The 26,220-nt window shown below is 47.7% G+C and overlaps 1 protein-coding gene across 3 annotated transcripts in view; it reads right to left on the bottom strand.

Moving 5' to 3' along the window:
* Positions 1-26,220, bottom strand: part of LOC147706848 (exportin-5-like) — a 1,626,836-nt gene that overhangs the window by 251,104 nt on the left and 1,349,512 nt on the right. The window lies entirely within an intron of this gene.

The raw sequence follows: 26,220 nt of genomic DNA, 5'->3' as shown, positions 1-26,220 counted from the left end.
CTGGAAACCAATGTAGCTCACTCAGATACTTAGAGATAGGTTGATGCTTAGAAATTGCGATCCTCTTATTACCATGACCAGAGAATCTGGATTTCATTAATGACACGGAGGCTGGCATTATGCACTATTCTTTTAAGACAAGTTCAAGTACAGTCACTTAAAAGTTACATCATAAAACAAAGCTCTAGAATAAACAAGTGTAACTAGGCAATATCAGCACAGAGATCTGCGTCTTTTAAAGGCAGAGAGCAAAAGGAAAAAGTTCTTCCAAAGGCAACGAATTCCACAAGCTGGCATCATGCAGGGAAGGCCACTCCTTTGGAACACAGGAAGACGAGGAGTTGAGTGTTGCTTGCAATGGATCGTGAAAAAGAGCCAATTTAGACAAATTATTTCTTGGAGAAGAGAAGCAACCTGCGTTGAAAGCCCAGAGATTTCATTGGCTCGCTTGACACTTTCCAGGAAAGAAGGTTCAAAGTCCCGTTCAGAAGGAGCGGGTGATCCAAACCGTCTATGTCTCTTAGGAGGACTGGTGAAACTGGAAGTAGAAAGGGTATTTCGTAAGCTAATTCCAAAGTTGTTGGGAAGCACGCTCGGGACGGACAAAATGGAATTAATAGGACTATTGAAGATCGTTCTGTTCTCAACTTCTGTAGGACACGTTGGATCATCGCAAAGGGGGGAAAAGCGTATCCCCAAATGTCTTTCCAATGCTGGAGAAAGACGTGGACTGCCGGAGCCCCTGGGTCTGGCATCCACCTGAAGTATCTGGGAAGTTGGTACGTGACTCGGCTCGCAAAGAGGTCTACTTCTAGGGGACCTCAAGTACAGTCTAGACTCTTGAACACATTTGCGTTTAATTTCCAATCGGTGTGATCTACGAGGAACCTTGAATTCCAATCCGCAGAGACATTTTTTAGACCTGGAAGGTATTCTGCTCTGAACGAAATTTGGTGTTCCAAGCAGAACATCCACAGTTTTTTGGCCAGGTTGGAGAGGTCTGGTGACCTAGTGCCCCCTAGGCGATTTATATAGGCGACAGCCGACATATTGCCCATCCTGAGGACAACTGTTCTGCCCCTAAGTAATTGCTTGAAATTAATTAGGGCATAAAGCCCAGAGGTTAACTCCAGAAAGTTTATAAGGTGTAAACTCTCCGAATTGGACCATAAACCTCCAGTATTCTTATTTTGAAAACAAGCACCCCAGCCATAAAGGCTGGCATCCGATTCCAGTACGTAATCCAGGGAAGTCCCAAGAATGGTTTTCCTGTTCCATGCGTCTAGATTATCTAACCACCAAGTCAGTTCCGCCTTGGCTTCTGTGTCTAGGTGAATTTTGTCTCCGTACTAAAGCCCGGAACGGAGGGCCCTGCCCTTGATAAAGGCTTGGTATAGTAGAGGGCCCGGAAAGATAGCCTGGATAGATGATGATAGGAGGCCCAGAAGTCTGACTAGTTCCATTAAGGTTAGGAGATCTAATTTCAGACCGTGACATATCTCTTTCTGAATCTTGGATATAGTACTACCGTGAAGCCTAGGAACTCTAGAGGTCATGATGGATTTCTCCCTGTTTATATTAAAACCTGTACTCTCTATTAATTCCACAGTAGTGTTCAAGTCTTTCAGAATTTGAGAATGGTCTTGAGACATGATGAGAATGTCGTCTAAGTAGATTATGAGGTAACTAGAATAGGTAATCGCATGAGTCAGGAATCTGTTATTTGGAACAGAAAGCTAAATTTGCGCGACCAGAGAGGGGAAAAGTTAATGAGCTGCCAACCGCAAATAATCAGCTGTTGAAGGCAGCTTTGCTAGGTAACTTGGAGCTTGGAGAGAGGACGTGCCTAACGTGAAGCGGGTCGTTGCTAAGGGTGTGTCCTCTAAAGTGAAGCTCCCTTCGCCAACTTCCTGGTTGATTCACTTATTTTTATTTTTTATGTTATTGTTTAGGGCTTGAATGAAGGTCTAACGTTCGCTACTGGGGAACTGAAGGCACAACGGTGGTGCGGCGTGTCCCGCAGTCCGTACATTGGAGCTGCGGGTAGCGGCTGCGCCGCACCCGAGAAGTGTAGTAAGCCTGTGTGAGGCAATCTTATCCTGTGGCGGCAGGGGCAGGAGAGAGAGGAGTCTCTCAAGCGGTACCAGGACGAGCCTCAGCCTGAGGAGGAAAAGGTAACAAAGAGCGTCTACATTTTAAGGTGATACCATTAAACGGCAGTATTTACATTGTAAGACAATATGATTAAATGACAAAAGGTTGGAAAGGAAATTAAAAGGTCACTAGTGGTCGTAAATAGCAGAGACCACAGAGGGAAAGGTGAGGGACGGAGGGCCTGAGTAGGCGAAGAGGGTAAAAGGAATTAAATGGTCACTAAGGTCATAGAACCAGAGGGTAACAACAAGTAAGGGTACAATAGTTCAAAAGACAATCTGAAAAAGATATAACTAGGTACTTGCAAGTAAAAACAGCAGTACAGTGACAGAGGATAGGAAGAACACAACTTATCTGTCTTGAAGCCGCATTTAAAAGAGGCAGATCTCTGTGCTGCTGTTGCCTAGTTACACTTGTTTATTCTAGAGCTTTGCTTTATGATGTGACTTTTTAGTGGCTGTACTTGAAGTTGCATTAACCTATCCAGACGACTCCAGATGGTACAGAATCAGGCCTCGAGGTTAATTCTGAACCAACCAAGGCGACAGGCAGCTACCCCCCTGCTGAGGAAACTGCATTGGCTTCCAGTTACCCAGCGCTGTGCCTTTAAAAAAGGATGTATAATATTAAAATCCCTTTACTGTAAAAGTCCCACATTTATCAACCAACTTATCTCCAGATCACCCCATCTCGAAACCTACGCTCATTCCACCTGAGCCTCCTGCAGACGCCTTCTTTCAAACTTAAGCGCGCCAGAGGTCGTAGGTTCGCCACACTTGCCTCCTGCCTGTGGAACTCCTTCCCTCTGGAGATCCGGAACTGCCAAGACCTTCTGTCCTTCCGGAAAGCCCTGAAGACCTGGCTCTTCAGACAAGCATTTCAATAACTCAACTCTCCTCAGCTATGTTCATGTTACTGGTGATCGCAGCGCCAAGACACCAATCGGTGATAGTGCGCTTAAGAAATACTTTGTTAATATAACATAACATTAAAAGAATACTGCATAATGCCAGCCTCCGTGTGTTTAACGAAATCCAGATTCCCAGTTCATGGTAATAGGAGAATCGCAATTCTTAAGCATCAATCTATCTCTAGATTGATGCTTAGGAATACTGAACAGAAGCCTGGTCACTGCATTCTGCAGTATCTGCAATGTCTTTGTAACAGATTGATTTGCATTAAGATATAGACTATTGCAGTAGTCAATCTTTTTTTTTTTAAGCAACCTCAGCACATGGAAAGCTGCTGATCTGACTGCATTTGCCTGATCCATGAAATCTAGTGAGGCATTAAATAGGGAGTGGAGGAGGGCCTAGCTCAGACAGCTACCAAGATGAAGACCAGAAGGATGGTTTTGCCCCAAGGATCAATATCTTTGTTTTTGCTGAGTTGAGTTTGAGGCAATTTTTGCCCATCCAGATGCTAAATGCTTGCATTAATTCGGTGAACATTTGTTACATACAGGATATTATACAACATTGTTCGCGAAACAACAGAAGACCTACCAACCAGTGTCAATGGGGTATAGAAAACCAGTAACTGTCACAAGAGTAAATGCTGGTGCTATGCATAAATGGATTACTCATCCAAGGTGTCAAAGTTGTGACTAGCGTTGTGCAGTGCCACGTGATAGTTTCATAGAGCTATTGCTGGGAGAGAAGTGTAGGAGAGTAGGGTCTGCAATCCTATGGTCACCCCAGATTTTTGCTTTTTGCTTCACTGGTTTACGACTTTCCCTAGCTGTGGGCCTGCTAATCAGACCCACAGCCTAGCTGTTCTCTCTTTAAGTTGACATCCATGTACTTTAGGTGCATTTACCAATTGGTATTGGGTCACTCTTGTAAGTCCTTGTACAGTGTACCATAGGTACCCAGGGCATAAGTGCACCCAAGGCCTACCAGGGGCTGCAGCATGTATTTTGCCACCCCTGGCTGGCCATCTAAACAGACACAACTGGCTGGTAACACAGCTGGGGCAAGGTGGTGTAATCACCCTTTGCTTTAGATATAGTATACCTATATCTATCCCTAAAATGGACACATATACTCCTATATGTCACTCCTATGGCAAGCCTTAACAATCCAGGGGGCAGAGTGCTTGGAATTATGTGAGATGGTGCTCTAGCATGAGCTGAGCCTATCTGCAGCTTTCGGAACCAAGTCCTTTAGCTGTTTCCATGATAACGCTATACCATATACTCTTAAGTGCATTATAATCCTCGCGGTTATTGCTAACTTTGGCATAGCATTATCAAAACATGTTGAGTAAGGTGTCATACTAATTGGAATACTACCCCTTCACGAGTTCTGGCGACGGGGGAAGCATTCCACCCTTTTAGAGGGACTCAACATGTATGTAACTGTGAACCCCGGTTAAAGTTAACTCGAGCCTTAGCATCACAAAATGGATGCTGCCACCACAGACACAAGTCTGACCTCCTGCTGCTGGGAGTCCTTCCAGGGAGGGAGGCCTGGACAAAGGGTTTCCTGCCTTGGGAGGTGCTAGCACCACCCCAGACCGGATTTTGTGTATTGAGGTAGGACAAGCTGAAAAGAATGAGACATGCCTGGGGCACACAAGGTGTCCCTGTGCATACCCCGGTTCAAACCAGTTGCTGGGGCACTCCAGCCCCAGCTCTGGCGCAAAAACAAAGGTAGGAGCTGGTCCCATTCCAAATTAGATTATCCTGATTTGAAACTCTACAAAGAAGAAACTCTGGACTTCGACGTTCTGCTCCACAGAAGACTGAAGAAAAACTCCCATGTGGCCAATGAGTGACCACCCTGCACAAGCAGGCACCATCAAGCGTCCTAGCGGTTCACTTTGTCGTCCTTCCTGCTGGAACCAGACTTCAGAGCCAGACGAGATCAGGACTTTTACACCTCTCTGACCTCTACCTACATCTGCAGCACAGCTGAGATCCGTGGGTGCGACGAGACACGTGGGACCGGCCATCTTGGAGAAACTGCACTTTGCTTCCAGCACGACTTCAGAGGCATCCTCGAGAAAGTGCTTTGGGGATTGAGAAGCCCGAGCAGCTCCTGCACAGAAGATCAGCCCTTCAGCATCCACAAGATCTGCGTGGGGCCCTTTTGCTTGATTGCTGCTCGACGCGTTGTCTGGTCACTTGCCGGCTGGCTAGTGACCTCCTAGACAACGATCCACGAAATCTACATCGCTGGTCTGGTTGCTCCAGACTGGCCCTTGCTTCCCTGCAAAGGAGAAGCACCCCGGACCCTCCTGGTCCGCACCAGACGCCATTTCCACTCACCGCGTGGGTTGTCTTTGTCAAGACCTGTTGACGCCGAATCTGGAACAGACATCGCCGACAGCGAGAGCCGGCGTGGGACAACTCGTGCCTCCATCCTGGTCGTCGAAGACACCTCCTGGTCCACGTGGCTGCAGAGTCAAGCGTCCACTCTTCACCTGATCGCGACAACAGCATCTGGTTCCTTCCTGGTTCCACTCCGGTCACTGGCTAGTGACTGTGAACATTGTTCCCTCTGCTTTCAGGTCTCCATCTTCCTCGAACCACCCTTGGATCGCTCCGGACATCTTTCTTCTGGCCGCCTGCAGTATCTTTTCTTCAAGGCTCCATAGACTTCGACGCGGAAACCTGACACACTTTCACACCTATGCACCCGCAGCCCGTGGGTGAGCTAACGAGAGCATTTTGGTGCTCAAGGGTAGATTGACTCTCCTAGTGTCCATGTATCCTGTCGTTTTAGTCCTAACTAGTCGGAACTGTCTGTTACTTACCTTTTCGTAATTTGTAATGTCCATTGACTTTGTCCCGCATCTCGCGTGTGAGTTCACACTCTGCACATGCGTCCCGTGGGCCTCCTGCTCCTTACCTAAGGTTAGAGTAGTGTAGTCCCAGCGATCCTACAGCCTCTGGACATCTTCATTTCCTCTATCGATTTCCTTATACCATTTACTTAGTATATGGTTTGTCGTGCCCCTAGGGCACCATTGTAATTTGTGCCACTTATCGTATTTTTCTTAAGAGTCTTGTCATGTGCTTAGCCCTCGGATCTCATAAAGAGTTCAGAGGTGTTTTGTTAGTAATAAATATCTTGTTTATTTTCATAACAACCTGTGTGGTGTCCTTTCATTTGGTATTCAAGGGGTTATATGTGGTAAAGCAGCTGGCTTCTCATGCCAAAAGAGTTTAGCCTAAGACTGCTTTGTCCATGCTACCATAAGGATAGCTTGTCTATAAGGTTGACTTACAACCAATCACCATAAGGGTTTTTTTGACTGATACAAGGTGATCACTATAACTAGTGAGCATCATATATCAGGCCAACTTCTCACAAGACGTTTTCAGGATCCAGTCCGGTGCCTCAGGGATTTGGAAATTAGGTGGGAGGAAACAGCTACCAGAAATGCACATTAGCTGCAAGTTCCAGCTCATAGTGAGGGAATTAAAGATGAAATAGCACAGAGAGCAAAGAAAAAAAAGAGTGAACTGTCATAAAACATGGACCTCTTAAACACAAGAGATGCAGTTCACAACAAGTAACGGAAAATAAGGAAGTATGATCTGACATGAGGCACAATTAGCCCGTTGTACATCACTATCAGAATGCTCTTTACTCTGTCAGCAAAGGTAGCACAGTATGACAGTAGGCTAGAGAGGAAAACCACCAAGGCCTTCGACAAGAGGGAAGGCTTCTTTTAAGATAGGAAAAAAATAGAGGCCCTAAGCAGGAGGAGAGGTTTCATCAAAACCAAACACCAAAGGCAACATTGGTGTTAGCGAATTCTAGGGTGCAGGAGTTCCATAATCACAAAAATGGAAGCATGTTGAGTGTCAGGAGAAATATTGCTCTTTGTGGCTCCTCTAACTAGGGTGTCAAGGAAACTGTAAAATTGTTAACTCGTGAAATGAGGGTGTAAGTGGTGGATGACTAATTCCATTCTGAAAGGACTGTAGTGCTATTTGAGTCAAATAGTGAAATAGATCTCCTTCTTGAATTCTTTGGAGGAGGTGGTGTAGAAAAATGGAAAGCTAGACCTAGGTCTCCAAGAACCACCACTGGAACATGACAAGTAAAACCAAAGATGGAGCATAGCAGGAAGTGAATGTAAGGTCAGAGGTTAAAATGGCAATAAAATGCCCTGCACCGAAAGTGACTATCTGTGTTTAACTTCAATCTAAGTGACGCCGATCTGCAAGTGGAAGCGTATGGTGTTGGCCGATTCTTAGTGGACTGCCTTGATATTGAACATCTTGACTTAGTGTCTTGAAGTCAACCGCCTAATGGAGTGCCTAGGTGACAAATGAATCAACAGTGAAGTCTGTTTCAACCCTGATCCATGTTTCCAATGCAACTGATGTTAGGCTCTGGACAATTATTATGACTCTGTAAACTTTTTAAACGGCTAATATGTAATGGCTACCCCAGTCTCCAAAGTCATTCTGGTAAACGGATAAAGTCTAAAATGAAAACCAAGGCAACCACTCTTGTGTCTCTTCTTCTCCCTAGATCTTTCTTCTCTGAAGTTTTTGTTGTGGAGACTGCATGGACGCAGCAGAACAACCTCATTCTCTGGCCTCCCAGTCGTACTCCTTTTGTTGTTACTTGCACTTGAGAAACTCCAACTTCCCCCTGAGGAAGATAACTTCCCTGTCCTTTATAGTTATTTTGGATGTGAACTCTAACTTCTTAGAAGTGTGTGCAAAGGAAGCGAAACCATTCATATAAAGTGTGGATCATTTGCTGCTTTTTTCTCCTACGAGGGACTATTCACAAAGAGTGAAGACCTATTTATCCAAAAAAAGATAAAAACAAATCCACCTGGAAGTGGAAAAAAACAGGTGCAAATTCTACCTAAATGTTAAATGAAACTTAGAAAAATAGGAATCAGACACAATTCCATCAAAATAGGGTGCTTAAATACACCAACAGTATCAAAAGATCCTCTCACTATCACAGAGCCAAGTGTCAGCACAAAGCATGCTATGATAGGGAAGATACTCTTCTTAAAGGCAGCTTCATAGAGCAGCCTATCTGGATGCACTTTGCTTGTTTTCCTTCAGGTTTTTAGGTAAACAGCATTCGGCTGTATGCTGCAGTAATACTTTAGGTAGGAATGTGACTGTCTTTCAAATGCTTCAAAAATATGGAAAGTTAGCTTTATGTAGGCACTAGAGTACCTATCTTTATTTTATATAGCCATCTATACACTCACAAATGTGAACTCTTCTAGGATCACCCACACCATTACTGTAATATTTACAACTAGTGATTTTCATAAATAGATACATGGCAGCTCTCAGTTGCACATTTGTTCAAGAATCTTTAGATCTTCTCATTGCACCATTGTAGAGGCATTTAGAGATGCTAAAGATAGTATAACCTAGGCAGACTGACATATTTTCCAGTACTTTTCCATACTGCTGGAGGTACAGTGGTCAAAAGATGGGATGTACTTTATATGTGTGGCATATGGACTCATTAGACCATTGCAAGGGTATTAACAAATCATGCAATTAAGTAAATTTCACATCCAAAGTAAATTTTACATGTGGACTCATTTAGACATTATGGAATGAAGTCTTCCCATGTGATAGATATCACTGGTCATTTTTATGTCACACCTACAGGTGGTACATAGTGTGATAACTGCCCATTAAATGAAGATTGAGTGTCACCTCCATTAAATCTTCAATCGAAATGTATATATCCTCTATCAAAAAAATAGATCCGCGCTTCAACACCGTGGTGTCTTGATCAAGCAATATTTTGCAGTAAAACACAACGTGCCTAAATACATCATTTCCATTCCACAGTAAAAATAGTAAAGGGAGGTAAATTAGTTTCGTTTACAAACTCCTCCTCCAGTTGTATACACATTTTGTCCGCCATTTTAGAGTGGAGTCAATACATTGTAAAACACATTCTTTTACTTTTCACACTTAATTCGTGCGTTGCGAGACAGTAATACAAAAACCATGTTTCCAATCATTATAAAGGGACATACAGTTTATGAATTTCAAATGACTTGAGCAGAAAGGAATCAGGTAAACTGTCGATATCATTGTCCTCCCGAACTCCTTATCAATTTTGATACTGCTAAAGCAAGATATATTTTGCAAATATACTCGTCACCTTTGTGGCTGTTCATTTTAAACCATGTAAACCTGGAAGCCATAATTCCGTCGGACTAGTGCCTGACATACAACCACATATATTGGTTGTGAGAAGTTGGCCTGACATGCAGTGCTCACTATTCTAGTGATCACTACGTATCATTCCAAACGACCCTTATTGATGATTGGTTGTAAGTCAACCTTATAGACCAGCTATCCTAGTAGCGTGGATACGAGCAGTCTTCGGGCTAAACTCTAGAGGGCGTGTTAAGCCAGCTGTTATACCACCACATATACCCCTTGAACACCAAGTGAAAGGACACCACACAAGTTATGAAAATAAAAGGATATTTATTTATAACAAGTCTACCTTGATCTCTTTATGAGTCAGGGAGCTAAGCACAAAACAAAACTCTTAAGAAAATACTTCAAGTTGCACAATTTACACAAATGCCCGAGGGGTACGAAAAACCATATACTACAAAAGTGGAATGCGAAATACTAGCAGGTAAGTAACTCGATCCAGAGGCTTAAGGATCGCTAGGACTACACTATAGAACCTTCAGGTTAGAAGCAGGAGGCCTAGGGGGGATCGAGTGCAGAGTGTGCACTCTCACGCGCAATGCGGGACAAAGTCTATGGAGGCTAGTAAATTCAAAGTTAGTGTTCTCGGGCGAACCCGACTAGGTAGGTCAAAAACGAAAGTGGATCTAGACACTTAGAGAGTGGTTCTACGCTGGAGCACCGTGGTACTCGGTTTACCTAGCCCAGGGGCTGCGGCTGCATAGGGTTCAAGTGTGGTCGGGAGTCCTCGTTGAAGAACCAGGAGCCTGAAGTGGAAGTTGCTGGCAGGCGACCAGTGAAGATGTTCCGGGCTGATCCAAGAATGGATCAGTGAAGAAGGATACCTGTAAGCATAAGGGACCGAGTTCTAAATCACTAGCCAGTGATTAGGTGGGCACCAGGATGGCACCGGTCGAGGTCACTCAGCCAGGTGAAGAGGTGACACTGGATTCTGCTGCTGCACGGACCAGGGCGCTGATGTCGACCAGGCTGGAGGTCTGCGAGCTGTCCCACGTCGGATGTCTGCCGCTGGCGATGCTGGATCCGGTGAAGGAGGCAACAAGCCTTGGCTAAGGCAAGCCCACGTGGCGACACAAAATGGCGTCTGGAGTGGACCAGGAGGGTCTGAGGAAGTTCCCTTTCAAGAGGAAACAAGGGCCAGTCTAGAGGAGCTAGACCAGCGGTGAAACAAACGTAGGACGTCGTCTGGAGGGTCACTAGCCAACAGGCAAGTGACCGGACAACGTGGCAAGCGACACAGAAGCAAAAGGGCCCCACGCAGATCTGGTGGATGCTGGGGGGCTGGACTTCGGTACTCGTGCTGCTTGGGGTTGGGGCTACTCTTACCCCAGTGCACCCACTTGAGGGTCCCTCGGTGGTCGTGCTGGATCAGTGTCGTGCTGGTTCTGATGATCGCCGGGTCCTCTGGTCTCGTCGCACCCACGGTTCTCAGCTGTGCTGTAGAGGCAGGTAGAGGTCAGAGAGGGCAGGGAGTCCGGGTCTCGTCGTGCTGGTCGGTCTGGTTCCGGAGGAAGGACGTGCAGCAAACCGCAAGATACTTAGTTGGTGCCTGCTGATGCAGGGTGACTACTCCTTAGTCAAAAGGGAGAAATCTTGAGAAGAAGTCGAGAGTTCCTTTCGTAGAAAGTAGTTTCAGGATTTAAAGATGATCTCATTTGGGAAGGGGGGCCGCTCCTATCTTTATACTAAGGAAAGGGGCTGGCACGCGACTAGGTCCTGCCCATGGGTGGGGCCAGGAAGGGGGGTGGTTACACCCCTCTCCCCTGTCCGGACTTTCCCCAGCTCAGGGGCTGGTGTGCCCCTGGAACTGGTTCAAGCCGGCATATGCACAGTGAGCACCGGGGTGCCACTTGCAGTCACCTTCCTCTCAGCCCTGCCTACCTGGGATGCACAAATCCCTGTCTGGGATGGTGCTAGCACCGCCCCTGACAGGAAACCCTTTGTCCAAGCTCTCCTCGCTGGAAGGACTCCCAGCAGCAGGAGGTCAGACTTGTGTCTGAGGTGGCAGCATCCATTTTGTGATGCTGAGGCTCTAGTTAACTTTAACCGGGGTTCACAGTTACACACATGTTGTGTCCCTCTAAAAGGGTGGAATGCTAACCCCGTCGCCAGAATTGGCGAGGGGTTAGTATTCCAATTCGTATGACACCTTACTCGACATGTTTTCATAAAGCGATACCAGAGTTGGCAAATAACCGCGAGGATTATAATGCATTTAAGAGTATATGGTATGCGTTATCATGGAACAGCTATTAGGACTTGGTTCCGCAAGCTGCAAACGGGCTCAGCTCATGCCAGAGCACCATCCCACATGATTCCAAGCACTCTGCCTTCAGGATTGTTAAGGCCTGCCATAGGAGTGACTGATAGGAATACATGTGTCCATTTTAGGGTTAGATATAGTTATACTATATCTAAAGCAAAGGGTGATTACACCACCTTGCCTCAGCTGTCGTGCAGCCAGTTGTGTCCGATTTAGATGGCCAGCCAGGGGTGGCATAATACATGCTGCAGCCCCTGGTAGGCCCTGGATACACCTTTGCCCTGGGTACAGGGACTGATAAGGTGGCCCAGTACCAATTGGTATATGCACCTAAGGTACACGTGTCAATTTAGTGAGAGAACAGCTAGGCTGTGGGTCTGATTAGCAGGCCCACAGCCAGGGAAGTCGTAAACCAGTGAAGCAAAAGCAAAAATCTGGGGTGATCATAGGATTGCAGACCCTACTCTCCTACATTGGTGACTTTTGCAACCATAGAAAAATAGTCAATTTTATGCTTCCGGACTAGTGCCCCAATTCTGTCTCGGGTGGCCCAAACCTGGAAGCCATAATTTTGTCGGATTAGTGCCTGACATACAACCACATATATTGGTGACTTTTGCAACCATAGATAAATGGACAATTTTATGCCTTTGGACTAGTGCCCAAATTCTGTCTCGGTGGACCAAATAAGATTAAGGATGTAAATATATGGAGGGATGAAGTTATATTTTATAAATTTTACATTCTAATTACATAGAGTTTTATCAAGTAACTCAGTTTTACTGTGGACTCTCACCAAAAGTGCATAATTAATGTTGAAACAAAAAAGTGCTCTAAATATAAAGAAAAAAACTGGTGCAAGAGGAAGATAATCCAGACCCATATGATGACCACAATGATACTGACGGGTCTCTTTCTTAACTCCTGTAAAAATAAACAAACCATAAAATAATATCAGTAAAAACATTCAGTTTTCACACCCTGCCTCCTTAAACTCAATTGCAACTCTAACCTTAGTCTGTATGCAAATGAGTTGCTAATTCCTCATCGAGGTTATGTCCTCCCGGGAATTTGGTCTCTAGATCAATGATCCATTTAGATTCCCTCTTTCTAAGGGTAAGCTCTCTGTTTCCCCCTCTTTTGTTCGCAGGAATGTGTTCTATTGCAAAAAAACTAAGTAAGGAGTTATCTGAGTTATGTTTGTCATGGAAATGTCTAGCGATAGGGTAATGTGGATCGTGGTACGTGATGGCTCTAAGGTGTTCTTGTATGCTTTTTTTGACCATACACTTTGTACTCCCCACATATCTCATTTTGCAAGGACATTCTAGGAAGTACACTGCAAAGGTTGTGCTACAGGTCAGAAATTGATTGACTGTTTTATTTCTGTTGGAACCTGGTGTTGTAAATTCTTTTACCATTTTACTTGATTTACACACTCTGCAGTGGCCACAGGGGTAAAAACCTTTCAGGTTGTGTATATTCATACTTCTATTGTCGGAAATATCCCCTCTAACCAACAGATCCCGGAGGCTCTTCCCTCTACGGTATGTTACAGATGGTCTAGTCCCTATCTCATGTCCTATGACCGTATCAGTTTGCAAAATACCCCAATTTCTATTGAGGATGCGATGTACCTTTTGAGAATCATGGTTAAATGTAGTAATGAGTCTCGTTATACTGGTTTTTTAGGTCTCGTAGAGAGACCTATAGTGGTGAAACCACAAAGTTAAACCATCCGGATTGCAATGCGGTTTTTTAACAGTTCACGTGAAATCACGTGACCACAAGCACGAGCATTTCCCCACCTCAAAGCCATCAGCCTCCCTCCCACAGCTTCCCCCAGCTCCCTTCTCCTCCCCTCTAATTGCTTTTTTTTTCACGGTCGCCAGGCCGTGAGCTGTTTCAAAGTGATCCGCTCCGCCCCCTGCTGCACCCAGCGCTGGCCTTACTTCTCCCCCCTAATTGCTTACCAGCCATGTCACACACCACCATTTGCGGTGCCTCGCATCGGAGCATCAGACCTTCTCTTTCCCCTCATTAACAGGCGTATCTCGCCTGCTTTCCTGGCTGGGAATCATGGTGTCACAGTGCATGCCCGAGTAGAACCAGCTATGGCTGGTCAAGTTGTATGCTCGCAGGAAAAAACAAGCTGGCAATTGCGTGCATGTCCCGGGTGTAACACAGGAAGCTGCTGGGAGCCCTGTGACCTTGGTGCATCCATTCAAGCAGGAAATGGGCGCTGTTGGAGCGACATCAGGGAGCGTGGCTGCGTGATGAATGCACCGTTAGTTGCTGGAAGCCTGTGATGCTGCATGCAGGAAATATAGGCTGCTGATGGGAGCTTGAAACTGCGCGCACATGCTGATAGACAACCCGGGCAGCTACCGAACTTTGCTGGTCACGCTTCCTGCGTGCGAGTTCAAACATACAGTGCTGCTCATAGCATCTCAAAGCGTATGCGTCCATATTTATTTATTTATAAAGTTTTATATCCTTGCAACATTTCCATCTTGCGTTTATCAGTGTTTGAAATTAAATAAAATGTATCCGGTTTCTCAGGTATTGTCAGCAGTGGTCAAGGGAATGTGCTGGCCGCGACCTAGATTCTGATTAAGTCGAAGTGACGTAAGCAGTAGGCCCATGGCAAAGCTGGAGCGGGGTGAAGTAAGCATGGCTCATTTCACGATATACCAGCCCTGGTCTGTCGTGATGCTACTACCAATAGGTGCGCCGCGTAAGGTCTGCAAGAGTCAGTCAGGGTGGAGCCTGGGCCTCTAACCTTGGCCACTCCGGGGGTTAACTCTAAGACCACAAGCGGCTCATGACACGACACAGTCTGGTGGCCTAAGCCTGGTTCAGAACAGTAAAATGAAACATAGCGCCTAGAGACGGGGTCCTTTCTGAAGTACAGAGCTGCATTCAGGGTGCAGCCTGGCTGACCCAATGTGCCCTGTCAGTCCGGGGGCCAGAATCCAGTCAGTAAGGCTGGAGTCTTGCCCCATGAGCTGGCTTCATAGCGCCATGTCTTTTCTCTCCCCCTCTATTGCCTCCAGACAGATGTCTCTTCAGCTGCTATGTATTTCCTGGCTCACAAAAAACATCCACAGCAAAGTATGTCCCAGCGCACAGCTGCTCCATGTTCATGGGAGATCAGGGGAAGCCGTGGCAGGATGAGGGGGTGGGGGTGGGGAAAGGTGAAAACCGACAGGACACGCGGGATTTTGCTCATTCAGGGTGCACCCTGGCTGACCAAATATGCCCTGTCAGTCCGGGGGCCAGAATCCAGTCAGTAATACTGGGGTCTTGCCCCCTGAGCTGGCTTCATAGCGCCATGTCTTTTCTCTCCCCCTCTCTTGCCTCCAGACAGATGTCTCTTCAGCTGCTATGTATTTCCTGGCTCACAAAAAACATCCACAGCAAAGTATGTCCCAGCGCACAGCTGCTCCATGTTCATGGGAGATCAGGGGAAGCCGTGGCAGGATGAGTGGGTGGGGGTGGGGAAAGGTGAAAACCGACAGGACACGCAGTATTTTGCTCCGGGTCTGCACATACCTCATGCGCAGGGAGATAAACTCCCGCACACACGTTTCTTTGCCATGTATTGCTTTAAGCTTCGTAAACGTGTAACACGAGCGCGCCAGCTGGACGACTGTATGGCATGCGTTACAGTAGGGTCTTGTGGAAAGGTCACGGTCCCTACCTTAACGGGGCAGCATCCCCGCGCGGGGGCGGGCTCGTCTAACCCAGATTGCACCTTGTTCTCTCTCCCTAGGAGTTCTTCTCTCTCTCATCCTCTGCAGGTACGCCAGGGTCAGAACGCGGAAGACGGAATACCGGAAGCAGTTCTCCATGACCCCGGAAGTCCCGCCCCCAGCTACGGCCCGGAAGGTAGAAAAGCCAACGAACCACAAGGAAGGGGGTTCCAACCCGCGGACTCGTGGCAGGAGGCAGCAAGGAAGGAACCGGAGCTGAGAGCGAGGAGTAAGGAGTCGGAGAGTCGAGCTGAAGAAGTAGAGGAGGACGCCGACGGCGACGTGTGGTCTGAGGACTGGTGGAGTCCTCAGGAGGTGGCTGGAGAGCGGCCGCAACTCACCAGGGAGTTGCGGAGGGCCACGTGAGTAACCATCATCCGTCTCCGTGTGCCAAGTGTAGATAGTTGTAAATAGAGTAAAGCTGCACAACTCTGAGCACGAAAGCACTGTAGATATATACATAGGCCCCTCCTACACAGTGAGCACCCTATCACCCCTTTTTCCCCTCCTATTGTCGGTTTCTCCCACCTCCCCGTTTACCCTTCCCTCACCCTCATTTCTTCCGTATTCTCACATCCCGGTGTCGGTGGCAGTTACGTTACTTGCAAAGAGCGAACAACTAACGGCTCTGTCTTTTCTCTCGCCCCAACCCTCCGAGGCCCACCGGTGGAAGCCCAAGACCCGGAGAAGCAGACGAGAGCGAAGGCGCACCCTAGCCCTGACAACATCAGCCCAGCAGCAGGACATCTTCAACAACCCTTCCCGATCCGACGCCTTGTCTCCTCCGGTTATCACCAAGGACCCCAGCAACTCTTTCCCAGAGACTTCATACCACCCCCTGACTGTGTCAACAATAAAACCCGTCAATCATAGCGCACTATATCTGGCCTCCCCGCTTGTTATTCCGGCCCGCCGAATCCCACACCCCACAAGTGGTGTCAGAAGTGGGATCTCCCGGAGGCATGGAGGCCGCAGTCAAGAAACTGGCTGAAAGCCAAGAACAGCTCGGACAAATGATGGAAAGGTTTCTGAAAACCGCTGAGGATGACCGTGGCCAACTACACGATGTCCTGAAGGGTCAGGGCACTGCGCAGGATCAGGCACTCGGGAAACTCACGGAGGCAATGGGACAACAGAGGCCCTTGGCACCCTTACCTTCTGTGGTACTACAAAAGTATGTAGCGGGAGAAGACCCCGACTTCTTCTTCACGAACTTTGAGCGACTGGCTCAGGCAGCAAATTGGCCTGAAAATCGCTGGGGGCATTATTTGGGGCCATTGTTGACTGGAGAGTTGCAGTCTGCCTACCAACAGGCCAACCTGCAAGGGCAGACCCCGTATGCCGACATCAAGACCTGCATCCTCGAGCGCTTAGGGATAGACGAAGATTCCTATAGAATGCGCCTGAGACAAGTCCGAGAGGGGCCCCAAGAAACACCGCGGGCCCTCTCCTATCGTATCCAGGACCTAACCACCCGGTGGTTGAAACCCGCTACGTCCACTAAAGAAGAGATAGTGGCTAAGATCAATCTAGAACAATTCCTCGCTTCTCTTCACCCGGGCACCCAAAAATGGGTGCGACAGCATGCACACCTGACCCTCGACAGAGCGGTTGAGATAGCCAGTGCCTACAGCAAAGCCCAAGAAGTACAGAAAATCAAAGAAGAACACCTCCCTCGCGGTCCACATAGTAGTCATATCCGCTCGCCTCGACCACCTATCCCCAGAAAACCGGATCCTGTCCCTTTCGTACCCTATCCAGTGATGCCTCGTCCAACCCCACCCGGACCTCAATGCTATCACTGTGGTGGTTTCGGACACATCGCTCGTCATTGTCCGCAGAAGGAGGAACCCATGGAAGTAGGGGTGTCCCGGAATTATGTCTGCCTCACGGCAGGAGCCTCCCCTCCCCCGTTTAGGTGCCCAGTGAAGATCAACGACCACCCCCTGATGGCACTAGCCGACACCGGGTGCCGTCACAGTGTGTTACGACCTCAGGATATGCCGAATCCAGTTGGTCCTGTCACCGGGTCCGTGGCCATCAAATGTGTGCATGGAGACACCAAGTGCTACCCCACAGCACGAGTTACTGTTCAGACCAGCACCGACCATGGAAGAACCCTGAATGTAGGACTGATACCGAACCTACCGGAACAAGCAATCTTAGGAAGTGATTATAGCGGTCTTCCCCATCTCCTCAGAGACACTACCTGTTCCCTTGAGAAGTGGTGGAAGGAAGCCCCGTTTGCACAAAATCAAACACCGATACACACTTCAGTGAAACCAAACAAAACCAAGAGTCAAAAGAAAAAAGAAAAGAGAGGGTACGTTGGAGTGTATCCGGTACAAGAGGCGCCGCATCCCTGGGAGACAGACCCGGAATTCCGAGCAGCTCAGCAGGAAGATCCTGTACTACAGAATGCATGGGGACAGGCCCAAGACAACGAGGACCCACTACATGTAGGTCCCTACTTCTTCCGGTCTAAAGGCTTGCTATACCGGAAAGCGGGACCCCAGCAAAAACCTCAATTGGTTATCCCTGGTCCGTTCCGGGACAAGGTATTGTTCCTCGCCCATAGCCATCTCCTGGGCGGACATTTCGGGGAAGAAAAGACAGGACAAGCAATCCTCGAAAAATTCTACTGGCCCGGAGTGTATGGCCAAATCAAACAATACTGTAGGGAATGTGCCATATGTCAAAAAAACAGCCGCTACCGACCCCCTAAGGCCCCCCTCCGTCCTCTACCCCTCATAGATATACCCTTCAGTCGGGTGGGGATGGACCTTATAGGCCCGATGTTGCCTTCTAGGAGCGGCTGTAGATATGCATTGGTGGTGGTGGACTATGCTACGCGCTTCCCGGAAGCCGTCGCCCTGAAACAACCCACTACCCAAAATATAGCAAAAGCCCTTGTGTCTATCTTTGCCCGGGTTGGGTTTCCACGAGAGATCTTAACCGATCAAGGGACCCCATTTGTATCTGCCTTAATGCGCCAGGTATGCTCACAGTTAGGCATTAAGCAATTAAGAACCTCGGCATACCACCCCCAGACCGATGGATTAGTGGAATGCTACAATGCCACCTTAAAAGCTACTCTTAAAAAACTGTTGGGTTTGGAAAGCAAGAGGTGGGAAGAGATGCTACCTCTGGCTCTGTTCGCCATCCGGTGCAAAACCCAAAGTAGCACCGGGTATTCCCCATACGAGCTGTTGTATGGGAGGCCTCCCAGAACACTGTTAGATATGGCTCGCGAGGCCTGGGAAGCGGAACCCGACCGTACCCGACCCTTGCCCGAGTATGTTGACAACTTGAAAACCCACCTAACCCAGATCCGAGACATTGTAAGGCAGAACCTCGAAAATGCACAAACAACCCAAAAACAGCAGTATGACAAGGGAGCGAAGAAGAGGTCCTTTGCTAACGGTGATCTGGTGTTATTACTCCTACCATCCTCTGACCACAAGCTTTTGGGGCAATGGCAGGGTCCGTTCTCCGTTATCAGACAAGTAACCCCTGTTACATATGAGATAGAGACCGAACCTACTCGAGGGGTCCGCCAAATATACCATATCAACCTCCTGAAGAAATGGGAGGGCCCCCGCCCCGTCATGTCCGGTGAACCGACGGAAGCCCCTAGACCCTTTGAAGGATGCATAGACCCGGATCTACCCCCTTCATTGAAAGAAGAACTAAGACATATGTTGTCCCCGGTACAGAGCGTCTTCTCCGCTCTACCTGGACGCGCAAAACAAGTAGAACACGCTATCCAGACTGACCCCGGGGTGACTGTGAGGCAACGGCCATATCGTGTCCCGGAAGCCCGCCGAAACATAATAAAGAAAGAGACGGAACAAATGTTGCAGACGGGCATCATCGAGCCGTCGGTTAGCAGTTGGAATTCCCCGATAGTCCTGGTCCCCAAACCCGACGGCTCGGTGTGGTTCTGTATAGACTTTCGAGAAGTAAATAAAGTCTCACGATTTGATTCTTATCCCCTTCCTCGGGTAGATGAGATGGTGGAAAGGATAGGCACAGCAAAGTACATCAGCACACTCGATTTATGCAAGGGGTACTGGCAGATACCCCTGAAGGAAGACGATAAGAGGAAGACCGCCTTCTCAACCCCTGACGGGCTGTTTCAGTTCCGAGTGATGCCTTTTGGGTTACACGGAGCCCCTGCCACCTTTCAAAGGGCCATGAATAGGGTCCTACAGCCACACTCCAACTATGCGGGGGCCTATCTGGACGATATAGTGATACACAGCAACACTTGGGAACAACATCTGGGACATTTACGAGCGGTGGTGTCCGCTCTGGGCAACAGTGGGTTTACCATAAACCCGGCCAAAACGACATTAGCCGCTCAAAGTGTCAAATACCTAGGCTATCTTTTGGGCGAAGGCCTCATCCGTCCCCAAGACAACAAAATAGAAGCCATTCGATCTATACCATTCCCAAAGACCAAGAAAGAACTTAGGGCCTTCCTGGGACTACTGGGCTATTATAGACGCTTTATACCGAACTTTTCACAAACCGCTGTTCCCCTGACGGATTTATTAAAGAAAAGTAACAAAACAGAAGAGGCCCTAAGACATCCCACCGTTCCTTTGCTACATGCTTTTGAGACACTAAAACAGGCCCTGATGTCAAGACCCGTCCTTGTTAGCCCAGACTATAGCCAACCGTTCATCCTACAAACGGATGCATCAGATCAAGGGTTGGGGGCCGTCTTATCCCAGAGAGACCCCTGTGGGAATGAAAGACCCATATTGTACATAAGCAGAAAACTCTACCCCAGGGAAATGAACTATGCCTGTGTTGAGAAAGAGGCCTTAGCAATAAAATGGGCAGTGGACAGTCTACGCTACTACCTCGAGGGACGTGAATTTGTGCTGTATACAGACCATGCCCCCTTGGCATGGATGGCGCGCAACCGAGGCCACAATGACCGTGTCCTCAGGTGGTTCCTTTCCCTCCAGCCCTATAGGTTTACAACCGAACATAGGAAAGGGGCCGAACAGGGTAATGCGGATTACCTCTCACGATTTCCTTGTTCTCCCACCCCCACTAGAAAGACAGGTAGGGAAAGGGGATGTGGAAAGGTCACGGTCCCTACCTTAACGGGGCAGCATCCTCGCGCGGGGGCGGGCTCGTCTAACCCAGATTGCACCTTGTTCCCTCTCCCTAGGAGTTCTTCTCTCTCTCATCCTCTGCAGGTACGCCAGGGTCAGAACGCGGAAGACGGAATACCGGAAGCAGTTCTCCATGACCCCGGAAGTCCCGCCCCCAGCTACGGCCCGGAAGGTAGAAAAGCCAACGAACCACAAGGAAGGGGGTTCCAACCCACGGACTCGTGGCAGGAGGCAGCAAGGAAGGAACCGGAGCTGAGAGCGAGGAGTAAGGAGTCGGAGAGTCAAGCTGAAGAAGTAGAGGAGGACGCCGACGGCGACGTGTGGTCTGAGGACTGGTGGAGTCCTCAGGAGGTGGCTGGAGAGCGGCCGCAACTCACCAGGGAGTTGCGGCGGGCCACGTGAGTAACCATCATCCGTCTCCGTGTGCCAAGTGTAGATAGTTGTAAATAGAGTAAAGCTGCACAACTCTGAGCACGAAAGCACTGTAGATATATACATAGGCCCCTCCTACACAGTGAGCACCCTATCACCCCTTTTTCCCCTCCTATTGTCGGTTTCTCCCACCTCCCCGTTTACCCTTCCCTCACCCTCATTTCTTCCGTATCCTCACATCCCGGTGTCGGTGGCAGTGACGTTACTTGCGAAGAGCGAACAACTAACGGCTCTGTCTTTTCTCTCGCCCCAAACCTCCGAGGCCCACCGGTGGAAGCCCAAGACCCGGAGAAGCAGACAAGAGCGAAGGCGCACCCTAGCCCTGACGACATCAGCCCAGCAGCAGGACATCTTCCACAACCCTTCCTGATCCGACGCCTTGTCTCCTCCGGTTATCACCAAGGACCCCAGCAACTCTTTCCCAGAGACTTCATACCACCCCCTGACTGTGTCAACAATAAAACCCGTCAATCATAGCGCACTATATCTGGCCTCCCCGCTTGTTATTCCGGCCCGCCGAATCCCACACCCCACAGGTCTGCAAAGGTAACTGTAAAGTTCTCTGCAAAACCCCCTTTAATTCTCATGTCTAACCCCTCACAGGAGGGCGAGTGCCCTCGGGCTTCCCGGCCCATACCTGCATCCCATCTTGCCTTTTCCTGGCACAGATGGAAACAAGCCTTGGATTGTGCAAAACGGCCACAGCTCCTCTTTATTCACATATTGATATGCAAAACATACAGAATATTATTTTAAAAACATGCATAACGTCTTAATTACCCCCACATTGTCTGTAGCTCAAAACCAGTCGTCCTTAGTTGATAACAGCACCTTGTGACAGCACCCTGAGCTAAAGCCCTTTCCCAGCCAGTATCTAGCTCCTCTTCTGCAGCTTCTAGGCTACTACACCATGCTGCCAAGTGTTGTGGGCGGCCCTTCTGCCTGCCCAAGTGTTGTGGGCGGCCCTTCTGCCTGCCCAGGTGTTGTGGGTGGCCCTTCTGCCTACCCAAGTGGTGTGGATAGCCCTTCTGCCTGCCCAAGTGTTGCCCCCCACACACACACAAACACAACCACAAACACTCAAAACCCCACACACATGCAAAAACCACCACACACGCAAAACAACCCACACACACAACCCCACACACACCCACAACCCCACACAACCACAACCCCACACACACACACCCACAACCCCACACACACACCCACACACCCACAACCCCACACAACCACAACCCCACACACACAACCACAACCCCACACACACAACCACAACCACAACCCCACACACACAACCACAACCCCCCACACACACAACCACATACACACTCACACAACCACATACACACACAACCACACAACCACACACAGGCACAACCACACATACACCCAACCACACACACACACAACCACACACAAAACAACCCCACACACACACAACCAAACACCACGATAGCAAAACATAGCATAGCAAAACAAAACAAAACATAGCATAGCATAACAAAACACAAAAAAAGATAGCATAACAAAACACAACAAAACATGGCATAGCGCAACCCCTGCATCACTCAGCGCAACTCCTGCATCACTCAGCGCAACCCCTGCATCACTCAGCGCAACCCCTGCATCACTCAGCGCAACCCCTGCATCACTCAGCGCAACCCCTGCATCACTCAGCGCAACCCCTGCATCAATCTCTGCAACCATTCAACAACAACTGGTTCAAATATGTTCTCTCAATGTTTCAAGCTTTATTACAAATGTCACAAAAAGATGTTAATATTTCATTTCTGTTCTTGGATTTTCATCACAATAAAATACACTGAACATAATCTTCAAAAAAGTTATTTACAAAAGTTTAAGCTATTGCCATTATAAATTACAATCACTTTTATTTAAGTATTAATTATTTTAAAAAATTAAAAGCCATTGTAATTTGTAATATCAATACATCCAAGTCACGTAAATACAAAACATGGTGCATTACAATGCTATAGATGTCCCATTTGCGAACGTTATAACTATTGGCATTGAAAATGACAAAGCTATTAATTTAGCTATTTTCAAAACCAACACATAAATAAAAAATGTGTCATTTACAAGACCAATAGCTCAAACTTACATAATGCGAGACCTATTGCACTGTGTCCCAGCATAAGCCTAAACAGATGTAAGCCACACAAACAACATCATCCTACCAATTCGCTGCTCTTTAAAACAAAATTTATATGTTAAAAAAGCTTCCTTTGTTTTTCACCTTTTGTAACATTACTTGTTCTATTTTGCCACTATTTTATCTACTTCGGACCATTGCAATTATAAATTACAATCACTTTTATTTAAGTATTAATTATTTAAAAAAATTAAAAGCCATTGTTATTTGTAATATCAATACATCTAAGTCACGTCAATACAAAACATGTGGGATTACAAATGCTAAAAGTGTCACATTTGCTAAAGTTAAAAGTATTAACATTGTAAATCACAAAACATAAATATAAAATGTCATTTACAAAACCAATAGCTCCAACTTTCCTACTGCGAGACCTATTGGCAACGCCAGTGCTTGTTGTATTCTCCTTCTGTTTTTCTTCAAGTATTGTACTACCTGTCATGTCAGAAATGTTACTGATTGCTTTTTTCAGAACCCATTCAGGGTATCCTCTCTCCCTGAACCTTTCAAGCATCAGGGCTTGTTCAGCTGCATAGAGTTCCTCAGTGCTGCAGTTTCATTTTGCCCTCAGTAACTCCCCATATGGAATGCTCCATTTTAAGACATCTGGGTGAGCACTGAGGGCATGTAGAAGACTGTTCCCACCTGTATCTTTCCTATGGAGACGTGTCTCTAGTTTCCCATTCTGTATCATTACAACAGTGTCCAAAAATTCTACTTGGGTTTCAACCCATCAACGATGGGAAGGGAGAGGGGTCTGCCACTGACCAGATCGTGATTAAATAGCCACCATTGCAGATGTCTTGCAGTCTTTTCTGAAATCTGCCCAGATAGGAGAGATTCTCTTGACGTTGCGCAACCTGGGTTTTTAGATCCCATTGCAGAGCCTACATATGCTACTTGATGTGTGTTCACCAGCAGATGCAAGAGGCCATCAGACCCAGTAGCTTCTGAGCCAGTCTCACTGAAATCCAGGGTGGAGGTTGAAACATTGATATGATTGCCCGAATATCCGGGACTCTCTGTGCCAGAGGGTAAAAGAGAAACTGTACAGTGTTCAGAATGGCTCTGATGATGGATGGCTTGGGAAGAGTCAGATGTGACTTCGGCATATTGATAGTGAACCACAACAAATGAAGAAGGTTCGCCATAGTCTGCAGGTGGGTGATGACTGCATGAGGCGAGCCCACCTTTAACAGACAATTTTCCAGGTAAGGAAAGACTGGGATTACCAACCTTTGAAGCTGAGCAGCAACTACTGCGATCACATCCGAGAACACCCAAGGGGGGCTGGTGAGGCCAAAAGGGAGCACAGAAAACTGAAAGTCCTCGGGCCGACCATGAACCGCAATTTGTCGCCTTTGGGCCTGCAAGACGGTGATAGGAAAATAAGCATCCTGCAGGTCATTTGCCAGCATCAAGTCTCCAGGGCAGACAGGGCATGGGCAAGGGTGGGAATCTTGAACCTGTTCTCTCTCGGAAAGGCGTTGAGAGGGCGAAGATCTAGAATGGGGCAGAGACTTCCATCCTTTTTCGGCACTAGAAAGTAGCGGAAGTAACAACCACCACCTACTTCTGGTGGTGGAAACCCCTTGATGAATCCTTTCGCCAATAGAACCTGTACATCCTGGTGTAACAAGAACAGATAATCCTCTGACAATTGTTGTACAGAAGGTGGCATTGGTGGTGGGGTCTTGAGGAATGGAAGTGCATAATCATGCCGCACAATCTGTAACATACTTGGCTGACTTGACCGCTTTCCTGTACTGGTAGAAAGTGCTGTATCCTGCCTCCAACCGGATGGCTGTGCACGTGAAGGGCGCCTAAAGAGGTTTGGTGGGGCGGCAGAAAGGGGTGGAGGACTAGGCATGATGGTGCCTTACTGTCCATATGGCCTTTAGGAGCCCTTACCTCCGCCACAATAAGTCTGGGAAAACTGCTGGCCTTGCGGATATGTTCGGTATTGGCGAGCCTAAAATCCTCTACCAAGGCCACATGAGGGACAGAAGGAGGAATGCTGCTAGCGAGGGGCAGCGACCAATCCTAAGGAGCAAGCCGTGACCATACTGTCCTTAAATCACTCCAGTACTACATCCAAACAGGTGCGAACCATCGAAGGGCATGTACATTAGGCTGATTGGACATCATCCGAAAAGCCTATGGACTACACCCAAGCAGGGCATTAAACAGGCACTTTGGAGCCCACTGCACTGTCAATGGAGACATTCCATGTAGTGTTGTCTTGGAGTCAGAAAGAATGATCGGGGCGACACCAGCAGTGGTACCAAGGGACTGAACTCCGGCAAAGGTCATGGGTCTGGCATGGGGCTCGGGGTTGGATCCAGAGGGTCTAACTATCATGGGAGAGGGCCTGCCAAAAGTAATGACTCCTTGGGGCCTGAAGGCGATCCAGAGAGAGATGTTTGCCTGAAGATGAGGAACTTTGCTTGGTAAAACTGTTTGTTTGGGTAGGAGTCACTCCAGCATATGGGATGCACTAAGACTGATCCAGTGTCTGATCTGCAGGAGGGGTGTTAAAGCAGGATCTAGTGGAGTGGTGACCCTTTTGGAGATGAAGAAGGGTACAGAGAAGTTGAGTGGCTCTTCAACAACCACTCTTATTTACTTACCTGAAGAACATTTGGACTTTGATAAAGTAACGTAAAGGGAATGGCTCTGGGAATGGTCCCCTGATTGGCCAAAGGACGAGACAATCCTTGGGAGAGGGAACGACCCTGAGACTATTGACGCTGCAATGCGTTTCATCGCCCTCCCCTAAATCGCCAGTTGGGTGCACGAGATCGAAGCGGAATTGTCGGCGCCTTTTAGCAGTGTACAGAGGTATTACTCAAGATTTTATTGTATCAGTCTGACAGTTGTGGAATATTTAACGGTAATCAACACTCCGTGACATTGGTACAAAGTAAATAAAATAATACGATTTAAATCACTGCAAAAGATAAAAATTAAATTTGTGAAATTACAGATCATGTACAGCACACCAGAGGCACCACTCTGCATTTGGCTTCCAAACAGCTTCTTTTGTAGGGATATACTCAGAGGCATCATTAGAGAAAGGACAGAGTGATGCATTTAGAAAACATGAAAATACAAAAAAGTTAAAG

Source organism: Lissotriton vulgaris, chromosome 6 (assembly GCF_964263255.1).
Source record: "Lissotriton vulgaris chromosome 6, aLisVul1.2, whole genome shotgun sequence".
Taxonomy (NCBI): Eukaryota; Metazoa; Chordata; class Amphibia; order Caudata; family Salamandridae; genus Lissotriton; species Lissotriton vulgaris.
The sequence above is the reverse complement of the archived record's forward strand: the minus strand, read 5'-3'. Positions and strand labels throughout refer to the sequence as shown.